The sequence below is a fragment of the Capra hircus genome, chromosome 26, assembly GCF_001704415.2.
Source record: "Capra hircus breed San Clemente chromosome 26, ASM170441v1, whole genome shotgun sequence".
In the NCBI taxonomy this organism is placed as follows: Eukaryota; Metazoa; Chordata; class Mammalia; order Artiodactyla; family Bovidae; genus Capra; species Capra hircus.
The window spans coordinates 17482135-17498277 of record NC_030833.1 but is presented as its reverse complement, the minus strand read 5'-3'; the positions used below and the strand labels follow the sequence as shown (position 1 = coordinate 17498277).

Genomic DNA, 16143 nt, shown 5'->3' with positions numbered 1-16143 from the left:
CTGCTTGCTGGTCAGTTCTGTGGGACTTCAAGACGACCCGACACCAACTGACAAACAGGGCCCAACTGGTCCCATGCCCATTCACTCAACAATGAGAATGCCAGGGAGGAAAGAAGGCCCCCAAAGCCCTGTCTGTACTGTAGAGCTTTACAGCAGACAGGATGTAGGGTCCTTTCTATGCTGCCCAAATCAGCAGCAATTGTAAAGAGAGAGGGGGAAAAAAAAACAGACCAATATAATGAAAGTACAGGCTTTTTCTTCCCCAGATATAACTCAAGTCACATTGAAAGTACAAAGCAGTTATAATATTTTCAACCTTATAACCTAAAATCATACAGCTATTCAAAGCTAACGATCAAAGCAGACAGCATTTTGAGGAATCAATTGCCATTTTCCTCCTCCCTTGTTCACAGAATGAAGGAATGTATTTTTTACTCATCTTTCATGTCTTTCTGCTCTTCTTGCAAATGGTACCCTGGAACTGTGCTACGTGTATAACAAGCCCCAGATAAATACTTGTTGGTTTGATTGATTCTTTGTCTTCCTCGGTGGCAATGGCTAGATTAGAATTGATGGGATGATTTTCCCCAGGGTGGACTGGAACACCACGTACACTGTGGTCTCAGTAATTTGATTGATGATCATATGTTCTATAGTGATTACTTTCACATCTCAAACCTCCAGAATCTTTCAAATCCAAACCAGAAGTTGTTTTTTCTTTTTTTTTTTTAAAGCTTAATATTATTTTAGCTCTCACCAGTGCTTGCCAAAACTGCAAACCAAATCCAAGTAGGTGAAAGTTATTATAACTCACAATTATATGAAAATCAATTTCAGCTTTGCTAATGTTTAAAACAGACAAGCATGTCACTCAAGTTTTGTTTGTTTGTTTAAAACCAGAGTTTCCATGTGGTGGGAAATTCTAACTCAGAAAAGCCAAAATATACATGGCTAGGTCTTTGGCAAAACACACAAAACACAAACTAAAATGAACACTAAATCACAATTTGATACTGAACTAAGGATGGCATTTTGTGCCATTTTTTAACTTTTCTGAGTATTTCTTATAAAAATATATTCCTAGCTGCCGAATACACACAGATAAAGGGAGATGGCTCCAATCCAGCCCACTCAGCGGCTGAAAGTGACTCTGATTCTGAATCCTCTCCACTGGGATCGTCAGTGATGAAGCACGCAGTAAACAGCCCTGCCTCGCCTGAAGTGCCGACAGCCCGTGGCGGAGAGCTGGCTCTAATAAAGGCTTCAAGCCACAGCAGTCACTCTCTGGAGAGGAAGAACATGCACTCGAAAGAGAAGCAAGAGCCACCTACCTGGTTCAGTTACTCCACCCAAACTGCCAAAATTCAGGCTCAAAATCCCTTGTTCTCAAATTAAATATGGCCAAGAGAACCTGTGGTTCATTTCCACTGTTTTCATTCAGTATTTACTGAAAGTCTACACTGGGCCCAACCCGTGGTTAACTCAGTGAATTTTGAACATTTTTGCTTTTTGACTGTGCCTGACTCTCAGTGCTTTGAAAGATTTTTGAGGAGTAGGACTGAGCCTTTCTGTCTTTGTAGCCTTGGCCTCTAGCCCAGGGCCTGGCAAAGAGTGTGCATTCAATTAATGCTGGTTGAGTAGATGGATGGGTGATGGGTAGACAGACATGGATGGATGGGTGGGTAGGTAGGTAGGCGGGTAGGTGGATGGATGCTTTGATGGATGGATGATGGGTTGATGGATGGAAGGATGGATGGATGAACAGATAGACCAATCAGTCAATAAGCTTCCCCACTTTCAAAGTCAAGGTGTCCCGGATTTCAGCTGTTAAATAAATGCATGGTATTATCATTAAGTTCCAGATATTCGTCTGTTTTGATGATAAGAATGGTGAGAATAGACAGAAAAAGAGTTTCGTGATTCACTGATGCCACATGTGGAATCTTTGCCAAATGCACTATTTATCACCTGAAAACTACTCTTCCTCATATCTTATTCCATTTATAGATTCTGACTCTAGTGCCTAAGATTTTATTTTTTGAATTAAAATGTGATAAGCGACCTTTCAGTTCCCAGAGTCTCTTCTCTGTAGGTCAGAAGTTACTGGCTGGAGTCCCGGCATCTCCCTGGAGCTTCTGCAGCCTCCTGCTGACCAAACCTCCTCAGCCATCAAACCAAATGACATCATGTTCTTTATCATGCATTTTTCTAACAGCGGACTTACATCAACATATGCACCCATTATCTTTGATTTCCCACTATGTACAGGAATTTCAAGCAGTTAAGCAAGTTTTAATTCTACATAGTGAGTACTTCATAGGGGGTTTGATGATAAAGCAAATGAGTTGTTATTTGTTCAATGCACTGTCGATGATGGTATGTTTTTGTGGCATATTATATAATGTGACATTTAATCACTGATGAAAAGATATCTCTTAGAGGTACTGTATTCTGACACAAAAGTTATAAAAATAAATAATAAATACTATTTACTAAGTACTATGCAGGGCTCTCACACCTATTTGCTTAGTCATTTTGCACCAGAGTCCTAGGGAATAAGGGATATTATTCTCATTCTGTTGGTGAAATAACTGAAGTTCAGAAAAAATGAAAGGTACTGCTCAAAGACATATAGCCCCTGGCAAAGTCAGGCTTACACCTAGATCAGCCTGTGTTCTTTCTACTCCATCACCTGGCTTAGACACTGTAGTTATAAGAAAAACCACATCTCTTTTGCTTGTTACACAGGACACCATGCTACTGCTCATGTACTAAAACCATGTTCAGAGTTATCGCGGTTTTGAGTTATTAAAAAAAAGAAAAAACAAGATCAGATGTGTAGATTTCCTTTGACTTCAGTACAGTGTGACCTCAAAAAAAAAAAACAAAAAAAAACACCCTTTAATCTTTCAAGTACCGGTTTCCACAATATGCATATTCACATGTACTCTGAAATGACTGGGTAGAATGAGTCTGGTTGATTACCTCCAGGGCGATAAGCCGTGGCCCAAATTACAAGGCTGGAGGGCCAGAGTGAGAGGACATTGCAGCCTTTGATAATCCTTGCCTATATGTGAGTGCTCACGCTGAAAATCCAGGACATTACGGCAGCACCTTCACTTGGTTTTTGCTTTAAAGAATTTTTAACAACAGTGGCAACCTGAAGGTGACTGCCAACTGGCTGAAATCTACAGTTAATCCGAAAGGTCAAAAAAGCCTTTGTTTCACATATGCCATCCCTCCCCATTCGTTTGTAGGCTATTCAGCAGTGGTGACCCTGCTGGGGACGTGCCTGCTCTTGTCCCCAGTGTGTTGTGGTGATGCAGGGCGTGCTGATATGGCTCTGGGGCTCAGTCTAAGGTCAGCCTTTCCCACGTGTCATTTCATGGCCCAATAGGCACCAAGCTTGTGGCTCAACCTCTGTCTCTGGCAGCACTCAAGGCCAAGGCAGACTGCCCAAGACTGACAGCAAAAGGACACCTGGCTGCCCAACAGTTCAAGACACCGTAGCCAGCCACCAGGGCCAGCCACCAGCCCCAGGGTTCACATGCCTCCTGCCCACCTCCACATGCAGACATGCAAACCCTTCCCAAGCACCTCTGGCCCTGCTCCATCACAGTCTCTAACCCCTCAGCCCCACACTTCTTTAGCCATTCAGAAACTTTCATCTTAAGATACGGCAGATAATTTCTTCCCTGATGAACTGCTCCTTCTCTCCCTCACCCTTTAAAGCATGCTCTGAGATAATTTCCTATTTCTCTTTGACAAGACAGTTTACTCCTGGTGAGGATTAAAGGTTATTTTTAACCTGAACCGCACACAAGGAAATGATGCAAGAATTTCTTTGAGATGACTGAATGGTTCCTCTTTTTTTGGTCTTTGAATTAATATGATTCTGAGCTTTGTTTCTGGCTTTCGTGAATTATTTTGTAATCCTAAGATAAAGTCCACATCTTACAATTTAAAGAGTTGACGAGTAGGGATCCTTTTCTTAAAGGACTGGCATTTTTCTTAGATGTAGACCTCAGAGTTAATACTCAGAATGATTTCAAGTCATCACACACTCTCAGGAAGATCTCTCAGCTCCCCCAGAGACGTCTGGCATCCTCTTTAATCCCTTTTCCAAAACCTTTCCAATAGAAAGGTAGTTCACTCTGTCACTGGGATTATTTCCACGTGTGTGTGTGTGTGTGTGTGTGTGTGTGTGCGCTCAGTCGTGTCTGACTCTTTGCAACCCCGTGCACTGTAGCCTGCCAGGCTCCTCTGTCCATGGAATTTTCCCGGCAGGAATACGGTAGTGGGTTGCCATTTCCTTCTCCTGGGAAGCCCATAGGCATTTCTTAACCCATTTTTAAATTAATTGTGCCTTTCAGGCCATATGTTTATATCAAGGCTTCAGAAACTCAGCACTATTGAAATTTGCGGCCAGAACATTCTTTGTTGTAGGGCTGTTTAAACACAATGGGATGGTTAACAACATCCCTGGCCAACACCCTCCTTGCTGGTAGTACTCCCTCCAAAGTGACGACACCCAAAACTATCTCTAGACATTGCCAAATGTCCTCCAGGGAGGCAAAAATGTCCCCAGTTGAGAAATACTGGCCTTTATGCAGTTTTAAATTACAAGCTCCTTTTGGACCGGAACTAACCTAATTTGTACAGACTTCACAACAGGAAGGTGCTCAGAGAGACTGTTTAGTGATGATCACTATCACTAAAAATGTAACAAGAATTTTTGGCTCACATCTAAAGAAAACGGAACATTTAAACAGATGATCAAGTAAACACTGGATGATTTGTCTTATTCAGCCTTCCGTTCAAATCAATAAGATTAAAACAACAATCAGCTGTCATGTATTAACCACACAGAGGAACTGAAAATCTGTAAGAAAAGGGTCCATCACTTCAAAGTGAAATTGCTCCCACAAGATAAGGTAAGAGGCAGGTAAACTGAAATCCCCCACAACAGTGAATGATCCCAACCCTCAGAGTGAAGAGTGTGAGCCAGGACAAACATTCCTTTGCAATTACTGTTCTGTGAGGCAGGCAATGAAGGCGGCCCCCATTCCCTCAGCGGGATTGATCTGGCCCTTGTAAAGTACTTCGAGTATCTTTCATGGGTGAGAAAGCAAAAGATAGATATGAACTGATATGTCATTATAACTGCTGCTGTTAGTCATCCATTCAAGCGGCATGAAACTGCTGGATTTGTAAAAGAAAAGCTTCTAAATGATCTTTTAAGAGCCCTCTCTCTAGGCAAAAGAACAAAACCTTTATCAGTTAATCTGATGAATTACATGGGCTATTTTTAACTTCTAGTCATAAGAGACAAAAAGCATGGAGGTCCTGCTTGTTCTCACATGCATTAGTTAACAATTCAATTAAACAAATATTTACTGAAACCACAGACGAGGCGATCAGATAGTCACCAGTCACTGCAGTGGAAATACTCAATGAGTCAAAAAATAAGGTTCTGCCCTCAGAGCGTTTACGATTTTGATTCCTACAACAACTGGTTGTATATTTGTATAATATCTCTGTACACACTTGACTCTGTACACTTTAAGTTCCAATACTATGAATTCTAGGGAAGGTTTAAAACATCCAGTGATGATTCAAAGGCTCAAGCAACCACAGATGATGACAATCAGGGTTTTGAAATTAGGGTGAGTGCTCCAAAGGCCATTAATGGTGAGATTTTTTTCCTGATTATAAAATTAATGCATTTTTTTTAAAATACAGAAAACAAAGAAAAATCCAAGAAGAAAATGGTCTCGCATAAGCAGCAGAAGGTGTGGGACCTGGCATGAGGAGGGATAGCGGGACCTTTTGGGGAGCCTGATAAATAATGGAGGAAGGTGGGGTGGGGACTTCAGTGCCAGACCTAATTAGGAGGGTAATGGGGAGCCATTGACGGTTGAATGTTCTGGGTGTGGACTCCTCCCATCCTCACCACAGTCTTGTGAGATTGCAGGGGTTCTGCTCAATTTTCAGATGAAGAGCAGGAGGATTTAAGACGTGCAGTTAACTTGCCCAAGGTTATGCAGCTAGTAAGTGGGAGAGGCAGGCTCTCCAAAACTCCACGCCCCTCATACCTGTGGGAATCGAGTGGGACAAGACAGGTCTGTGCTTTAGAACATTAAGAGTCTACACGGACAGATAGAACAGACTGGTGGTTGCCGAGGGGAAGGGATGGAGTGGGAGATTGGAGTTGGCTGATGTAAGCTGTTATATTAGGATGCATAAACAAGTTCCTACTCTACAGCACAAGGAATTATATTCAATATTCTGTGATAAACAATAATGGAAAAGAATATTAAAACAGAATGTATGTTATGGATAACTGATTCACTCTGCTTTACAGCAGAAACTGATACAACATTGTAAATCAACTATACTTCAATTAAAAGAAAAGAACATCAAGAGTCTAGCCACAGCAGATATACCTTTGACCCAATGGAATGGATCAAAAAATTCTATAGGCTCAGGAAAAGGATCCAACTCACCTGACAGATAAAAGACCAATTTAGAGCCCCGAGAAGCCACACAGAGCAGGTACAGCTTCCTTGACCCTCGGGAGCACAGCATGGCACAACACTGCTGAGGTACCACCTGAATGCAGTCTGGATCCCTTCCGGTGCTTTGAGCATCTCTCTTTGCACTTTGCATTAGCAATCTGTGTCACTGACCCATTCCAACAGATATTCTGGACCATGTGGCCAAGAGCCAGCCTGCTCAGCGGGTGTGAGGGGATGGAACCCCCAGCACAGATTCCTAAGACTAGAAGATCCATTCCCAGGCTCCCCAAGCTCCTGGTAGACCCAGGCCTCATGCCAAGAAAGGACAAGATTTCAAAGGAAGATTCATGAGCGTGAATAGGATTATGAGTGTCAGAAGCTACAGAAAGGGCACGGTGCACAAAGGGACCAGTTCTAACATCCAGGGAGTTTCCGAGAACCTCTGAGCAAGCACTTTTGAATGTTAGAGGTGCAAAACTGGACTGCTCAGAACTACAGAGGGAAGGAACAATAGCAAAATAAATACATTAGATATGGTCTACTTCTTGGAGAAGTATATTGACAAGGAGGAGGAGAGAGATGAGAAGTGGTGGTTGGATGGGGAGAATTTAAGTCCAGAGGCGATAGGAACTTTTCTTTTTCAACAGCATTCAAACATGTTTTCTGTGACTTGTATGTGCCAGGCACTGTCCTAGGCCCCCAGAGATACAGCCACGAACCAGCAAAATTCCTACCTTCAGCAGCTTATGCTCGGGGGAGGGAATAGGAAAGGGGACGGGTGGAAAGACACACCAAGTATAAAAATAAACACATAAATATAAATAAGGTACTTTTAGACGGTGATGTGACAATGTCAATAATATAGCAGTGATGTAAGAGTTTGGTATAATGAGATGGAGGCTGGGGGAAGGGTGGTCAGACAGGGCTTCCATAAAGGGGTGACATTTGAGTAGAAAGCCTCAGTAGTGAGAAGGAACTGGCTGTGCGGGTCAGTCAACAGGGAGTTCAGAGGCCCTGTGGCAGGTACCAGTTCAAGGGACAAAAGGACCAGTGTGGTAAAACACCGGAAGCAGAGGAGGCGGGGGAGGAGGGGCAGCGACAGGTTGCCGACCACTTCAGGCCACAGAAGTGAGTTTGGGTTTAATTCTGATTGCAAGGTGAAACCACTGGGAGGGTTGAAGCAGGAAAGCTAAGTCATCACGTATGTATTTTTGAAAGCTGACCTTGCCTACAGAGTGGAAAATGAATTCTAGGGGCAGCAGCAGAAATTGCTGGTGTCTGTGCAGGAGCCTGGATAGGAGATACTGCCACCGAGGAAACAAGAGTGGGGAAGGTGAGAATCTTGTGGGTGCAGGGTTGATAACACTCACTGATGAACTGCCTGTGGGGAGAGCTGGGCAGAAAAGAACCGAGGATGAGTTCCAGCACCTTGGCCCCAGCACCTTGGCTGAATGTTGGTGTTCTTTCCTGAGATGGGAAGACAGGAGCAGGAGCTTGGGGAGAGATGAGAATATTGGACAAATCAACTTTGAGATGCCAGTATGCCAGGGGAGATCTGAAGGAGATGGCTAGGAGAAGCTAGGCCAGCAATACAAATTTTGGAGTTATCAGAACACAGATTTTTTAAAAAGAAGTCAGATTAGTTAAAAATAGAGTTACCACATGACCAAGCAATTTCATTCTGGGTATAGACCCCAAAGAATTGAGAACAGATGTTCAAAAAAAACCTTGTACACAAATATTCATAGCAGCACTATTTAAAATAGCCAAATGGTAGAAGCAATACCCATGTCCATCGACAGATGAACAGATAAACGAAATGTTGAATAACCATTCTGTGGAGTATTATTCAGCCATGAAAAAGAATGAAGTGCTGATACGTGCTACATGGATGACCCTTGAAAACATTATGCTAAGGGAATGATTCTGTTCATTTGGAACATCCAGAAAAAACAGATCCACAGGCTTCCCAGGTGACTCAGCAGTAAAGAATCTGCCTTCAGTGCAGGAGACATAAACTCAATCCCTAGGTTGGGAAGATCCCCCAGAGGAGGAAATGGCAACCCACTCCAGTACTCTTGCCTGGAGAATCCCATGGACAGAGGAGCCTGGTGGCCTACAGTCCATGGGGTCGAGAAGAGTCAGACACGACTGAGCACGCACGCATAACAGCAGCACGCAGAGACATAAGGCAGATTCACGGTTGCCAGGGGCTGGAGGGAGGGCGAAGTGGGGAGAGCCTGCCTAATGGGGATGGCATTATTTGGGGAGGAGGGTGATGGGAATGTTCTGGAATGAGGTAGAAGGGATGGTTGCACAACTTGAATGTACCAAACGCCACTCAATTGCACACTTGAAAGGATAAAATGTATGTTAGTGCTATTTTGTCACACTCAAAAAAAAATAAGCAAGGGGATTGGAGGAGACAATCTAAGGAGAGGGTGTTGATGGAAAAAAGGACCCCAGACTGAACCCTGGAGCACGCCGATACTTAGAGGCCAAGCAGAAGTCGGTTGGCCAAACACAGAGGTTCAAAAGGAGCCAACTGTGATCCTGGAGGAAAACTACGGGAGTTGCCGTTTAGAACCCAAAAGAGAAAGTGCTTCCAGAAAGTACAGTGGCCATCTGTATCAAGAAATGTGGTTTGGATAGAGGTTGCCAGATCCGCCTACACCCGAGTGGAGCCAGAGTGCACCGTGCTCAGCACTGATGTGCTCTTTTCCGTCTTGCCAGCGCCACGCGTTGTCAGGACGTTTGCCAATCTGGAAGGTGAGAACTGGATCTCGGGGTAGTTTTCACTTGCGATTCCCTCACTGACAGTGAAGTTGAGCATTTTGCCAAATGTTCGAGGGCCATTTGACTTTCTTTCTGGAGAGCTATCTGTTTGTGGTCTTTGCCCATTTTTCTGTGGAGCTGTGAGTCTTTTATTTCTGATTTCTAGGAGCTGTGTAAATATCACAGAGTTTGATCTTTTTAGCATCCCCTTTTCCTGAAACTCTCTTCTCTTTGTGTCCACAACAGGACTGTCTCCTGGGTCTTCTCTCACCTTCTAGGATCTCATCTCAACACTTGGTTTCTTCCTTCCCCCTCTGTGTGTGGATTACTCGTCCCGTTGGTAACTTTTACATGGTAGTCCTCCTCATCTTCACAGCCTCACTCCTCTGTGTATTTTTCTAAAGCAGCTCTTCCCTGCCTCCTCTCTCTCCATCAAGATTCTAATTACAACTATGTGCTAAAAATGCCCAAATGCATTCTTCTTGTTCAGTTGCTCAGTCGTGTCCTCCTCTTTGCAACCTCATGGACTGCAGCACTCCAGGCTTCCCTGTCCTTCACTATCTCCCAGAGTTTGCTCAAACTCATGTCCAAGGAGTTGATGATACCATCCAACCATCGCATCCTCTGTTTTCCCCTTCTCCTCCTGCCCTCAATCTTTCCCAGCATTAGGGTCTTTTCCAGTGAATCAGCTCTTCTCATCAGGAGGCCAAAATATTGGAGCTTCAGCTTCAGCATTAGTCCTTCCAAAGAACATTCAGGGTTGATTTTTAGGACTGATTGATTTGATCTCCTTGCTGTCTAAGGGACTCTCAAGAGTCTTCTCCAGCACCACAGCCTGAAAGCATCAGTTCTTCAGTGCTCAGCCTTCCTTATGGTCCAACTCCCACATCCGTACAAGACTACTGGAAAAACCATAGCTTTGATAATATGGAAGCCTTCCCTGGTGGCTCAGAGGTTAAAGCATCCGCCCACAATGTGGGAGACCTGGATTCGAATCCTGGTTTGGGAAGATCACTTGGAGAAGGAAATGGCAACCCATTCCAGTATTCTTGCCTGGAGAATCCCATAGACAGAGGAGCCTTGTGGGCTACAGTCCACAGGGTCGCAAAGAGTCAGACACGACTGAGCAACTTCACTTCCTGACCATATGGACCTCTGTCAGCAAAATGATGTCTTTGCTTTTTAAATACACTGTCAAATGTGTAGGGAATCAAATATTAAAATAGTATTTTTCTGATGCTCCCATCGGGGTTGAGACCCCAAAGCTGAGGGCAAGGATTGTGAGGCAGCCATGCCTTCTAAATAGAGGGGTTAGGCCATCCATGCAGACCCTGGTAGGGTGACCCAAAACACTGCACAGGGGCCCTGCCTCATAGTGAGGATCTTTACTGGAGGCTTGGGTGTGGCTCCTGGGTTTTCTGCAGAGTTGAGGGGCTGCTCTGGCTCTCGCCCACCCCCCTCAAACCAAGCAGGGGCTTTAAGAGAGTCTTTTGGAGAGTGTGGCCTGTGCCTTATGGAACTGGGGAGACAGAGAATTTGCACCTGACTCACACTTGAAAAACTCTAATAGTGAGAGGCTGGGTTTTGGCCTGGTCCCCAAGTGAGGAAAGAGAAGGGACCAAGATCAACTGTCACCAATGCTGTTTCAGGTGGTGTGACCCCTAGTTAGTGGCTATTTTCTCTCTACTGGTCACAGAAAGTTAGAAAAAACCTTGAAGGCTTGATAAGGGTGTGATTGTTGATTTGTGTGGGAAGTTAGGAGGCAGCCAATGCAACAGCAGAAGAGAAAGAATGCCAAATAGACAGAATTCAGTAAGTCACAGAGGACCAGCCCGAAGGTTCATGGAAAACATCCTTACGAATGAAGGTTTTACAAAAGACAAGCACAGAAGAAAAAAAAAAAAAAAAACTCTTACGACATCGTGTAGCATTCACTTAAGACTTTTGATATCAATTGAATTTGGACCTTAGTTTCAAAATAATAAGCTGTTTCAAAACAAGAGGAAAATAAAATGAGGTCTTATTTTAGAGCCGTAAAGAGGGCTCCCTTTGGAGCCACACAGACTTGGGTTGGAAGTCCTGCTTTGCTATTTCGTAGCTGTGAAGCTTTGGGCAAATCACTCAACTTCTCCAAGCCTCCATTCACTCCATCAGAGGGAAAATAATACCTGACAAGACCATTACAAGAAGTAAATGGGATATTATAAGTGATACCCTTTGCAAAGTGTCTGGTGTTTAGTCATTGGTTTTGAGAAAGAATGTGACATCACCACTAACAATCAGGGAAACGCAAATCGAAACCACAGTAAAATACCACCTCACACCTGCTAGATGGCTGTTAGAAAAAAGACAAGAGATAACAAGTGTTAGCAGGGATGTGGAGACAAGGGAACCCTTGTGCACCATTGGTGGAAATGTAAAATGGCACAGTCACTATGGAAAACAGTTCGATGGTACCTCAGAAAGTTTAAAATGGAACTACCATATGATCCAGCAATCCCAACTCCTAGGTATACATCCGAAGGAACTAGTTAGTATCTTGAAGAGATATCTACCTACCTATGTTCTTTGCAGCATTAGTCACGTTAGCCAGGATATGGAAATAACCTAAATGTCCAAATGAATGAAGAAAATTATAAATTTAGACACAGGTGTATTCTATATGTCTATATAGAATGTATATATCGGAGAAGGCAATGGCACCCCACTGCAATACTCTTGCCTGGAAAACCCCATGGACGGAGGAGCCTGGTGGGCTGCAGTCCATGCGGTCTCACAGAGTCGGACAGGACTGAGCGACTTCACTTTCACTTTTCACTTTCCTGCATTGGAGAAGGAAATGGCAACCCACTCCAGTGTTCTTGCCTGGAGAATCCCAGGGACAGGGGAGCCTGGTGGGCTGCCGTCTATGGGGTCGCACAGAGTCGGACACGACTGAAGCGACTTAGCAGCAGAAGAATGTATAAATACATACACAGGGGCTTCCCAGGTGGCTCAGTGGTGAAGAATCCACCCACCAATGCAGGAGACTCAGGAGATGTAGGTTCAGTCCCTGGGTCTCGAAGATCCTTTGGAAAAGGAAATGACAACCCACTCCAGTATTCTTGTCTGGGATATCCCATGGACAGAGGAGCCTTGGCAGGCTATAGTCCATGGGGTCACAAAGAGTAGGACACGGCTGAGTAACTGAGCGGGCATGCATATATATACACACAGTAGAACATTACTCAGTCAAAAAAAAAAAAAAGGAAATCTTGCTTCTTATAACAACATGAATAAACCTGGAGGCCATTACGACAAGTGAAATAAGCCAAACAGAGAAAGACAAATACTGTATGGTGTCATTTACATGTTGAATCAAAACAAACAAACGATCAAAACCAACTTCACAGAAACAAAGAATGGGGAAATGGTGTTTGCCAGGGGGCTGGAGGGAGGCAGAGACAGGGAGATACACATGCTGCTAAGTCGTGTCCGACTCTGTGCGACCCCACAGACGGCAGCCCACCAGGCTCCTCCACCCCTGGGATTCTCCAGGCAAGAATACTGGAGTGGGTTGCCATTGCCTTCTCCATGATACACATGAGAAGGTACAAATCTTCAGTTATGAGAACAAGTTCTAAGGATCTAACGTGCAACATGGTGGTTATAGTTAATGATATGGTATCACAGACTTGAAAGTTGCCGAGAGCACTCTAGCATCCTTACCGCTCCCCCGACACATACATACAGAGTTATCCATGCTAACAATATGAGGTGATGCTGTGCTAGTTATCTGATCTTGGTGATCATTCTACAGCACATACGTATATCAAATCATCACACTGTACACTTTAAATATGCACAATTAGATTTGTCAATTATTCCTAAGTTTAAAAAAGAAAGAAACTCTCCAAAGATAAACTTCTTGAGGAATGAGTCCAAATCTTTCATACAGACTTACTACCCTACATTTCATACCAAGTGAATTTTTACAGCTGGATATTACTATTAATACTATGACAACAATGCTTCAATTAAAATTTTCAAGAATCTTTGTCAGTCAGAAGTGTTGGCACAGGTTTTACATGACCACAGAAAATATTTTCAATAAAAATAAAAAGATACAAAAAAAGGACAGACTAAAGAGAATGTGATATAAATCTGTTTCTATTGCAACGCACTGGAAGGAATGCATATATTCTATGATTCTATTTCAATTCTTTAATTTTCATCATTCAGTTTGGTCCTTTCTGATGGATGCTACCTACTTTCAGGGAAGCATTATGAAATTTCCAAAGAAAATTCCCTGTAATATGTTCTGAAGGAAACTGAGAGGAAAATAAACCAAACTGAAGTATGGAAACACAGCTTGGGAGTTCAGAAAAACTATTTGCTCATCATAAATCAGGTTAAAAATACAGTTGCACAAACAGATGACTAAATAATACTGAGATCCACGGAACTGAGTTTTTCTTTAAGTACCATCTTATATAAGCTTGTTCTACTGAACTAATCTCACCATTAAACAAATATAGATGTGACATTTAAAAAGATACAGTTTCAAAAGAAAGAAAAGACACAGTCCCATATGCATCCAAATCCATGCTGTTTACCTTTTACTGTAGCACACACAGAGAAGATGCAGTGTAAGGAGGAGCTGGCATCACTGCATGGAGAACGCAGTGCTATGTTAGAAGGAGTCTCAGAATTTCCTACTTGGGCATCCAGTTCTCATTCAGCTCTCGTGGCAGAGGTATTTAGGACAGCTGTGAGTCATTCTTAATACCAAATGGCAAGCAAGTTATCAGATTGAGTTTTTAGATCTTAATTAGGCAGGGATTGTTTTTTGGGCATGAAGGTCAGGTTGATTCGGTCCGTGGGCATGTATAGATTATTACGTATATATTATTAGCTTGATCATCAGTATCAATAAAGGCCAATTAGATATACAACTTAGGGACACATACAATCAGGCTCTTTGTGAACTTCAGATACCATAATAAATCTAAATCGACATACTGAAGGCAGTTATTTCTTAGGTCAAACCCCTGCTAGCCAGTATTGTAAGATCTGAATCACTCTCTCCATCACAATCTTTACTTCAAGGTCATAAAAATCCTGTTTTTCAATGGATTCCATATGAGTAAGTACCTGGTTTATCTCACCTCAAAGGCTAGCTTTGTTCTTCAGTTATGAAGCTTTGTTATATCTCACCTACTCAGTTATTTGCTGTCTGTTATTTTAATTTTAGCTCAGGAAAAAAATAACAGGCGTGTTGCAGCTATGGACAACTCTGAATGTGTCCACACAGTGTCAAAACAACATGCTGAAAGTGGTTTATACAACCACCAAGTGGACTGGCTGGTTCTTCTCCTTGAATCTGAATTGCTAAAGTGAGTTTGAATTATTCTACTCCATTTGCAAGAAAACAGTAGTTTCTTGGTTTGTGCGTGCACGCATGCTCAGTTGTATCTGACTCTGCCAACCCATGGACTGTACTCACTAGGCTCCTGTGTCCATGGAATTTTCCAGGCAAGGATACTGGAGTGGGTTCCCATTTCCTCCTCCAGGGTGTCTTCCTGACCTAGGAACTGAGCCCACGTCTCTTATATCTCTTGTATTGGCAGGTTGATTGGCACCATTTACCACTGGTGCCTAATGAAAAGTATAGAGGAGCAGTATATCAGCTCCTTCCTACCTTAAAGTGAAAGTGAAGTCGCTCAGTCCTGTCCGACTCTGTGACCCCGTGGACTGTAGCCCACCAGGCTCCTCCGTCCATGGGATTCTCCAGGCAAGAATCCTGGAGTGGGTTGCCATTTCCTTCTCGAGGGGATCTTCCCAACCCAGGGATCGAACCCAGGTCTCCCACATTGCAGGCAGATGCTTTAACCTCTGAGCCACCAGGGAAACATGTACCTAAAAGGGATAGGGCATACACCCGACCCCCCCCACCCCCATCTAAGAACCAGGCTATTCAGCAAACTTGAGGACTTGATCTGAGCCCCATCAGCCTGTGGCATTCACGACTTTGTGACAGCCTGCAACTCCACAACAAACTTGACAGTTCTCATCAGGGTCCGGGCACTATTTATTTGCAGAGCCGTTTTTAATATGAGCTTTGAGAAGGCATTATACTTGCCCTCTGTTCTAGTAGACATAACAAATAAAGCATGTATGAGATACAGGCAATAGAAACAATCAAGGCAGAATGAGGTCATGAAGGTGGTTCTTAATCTAATATGAAAATGAGAAAGTTGGACACAGAGACAGACATAGAGGGGAAAACAGCCATCTCCAAGCCAAGGAGAGAAGCCTGGAGCAGGTCATTTGCTCACAGCCCTCAGAAGAAGCCAACCTGGCCAACATCTTGATTTTGAACTTTTAGCAAACTACTGTATACCTCATTGATCTAGTACCATGGGAGGATAAAAATAGCCTATATCTATTCTCTTTCTAGATAACCAAAGTGTTCTAGAAAGTAAGTTCCCCAATTTTCATACCACTATTGTTCAATAAAAATGCTTCTAAAACACATCTTCCATATTCTTAAACCGAGGATGATTTAATGTAATCTACAACTGTCATTACCCATTTGAGCCAGTGATAAAGAATCTGCCTGCTAATGCAGGAGATTCAAGAGACGCGAGTTCAATCCCTGGGTCAAGAAGGAGGGCGCAGTGGCCCTCTCCAGTATTCTTGCCTGGAGAATTCCTTGGACAGAGGTCTATAAGGTCACAAGGAGTTGGACAGGACTGAAGCGAATTGGCATGCACGCACACAACTTTCTCAGTGAGCCAGGTCTCTCAGTGACTTCAAGCTGCAGAGCACGGAACACTACTGGTCCCTGCAGTAGACGGCATCACCTGTT

At 43.4% G+C, this 16143-nt stretch overlaps 1 long non-coding RNA gene across 1 annotated transcript in view; it reads right to left on the bottom strand.

Annotated features, from left to right (window-relative positions):
• Positions 1-16143, bottom strand: part of LOC106503642 — a 48076-nt gene that overhangs the window by 28702 nt on the left and 3231 nt on the right. The gene's annotated exons all lie outside the window — the stretch shown is intronic.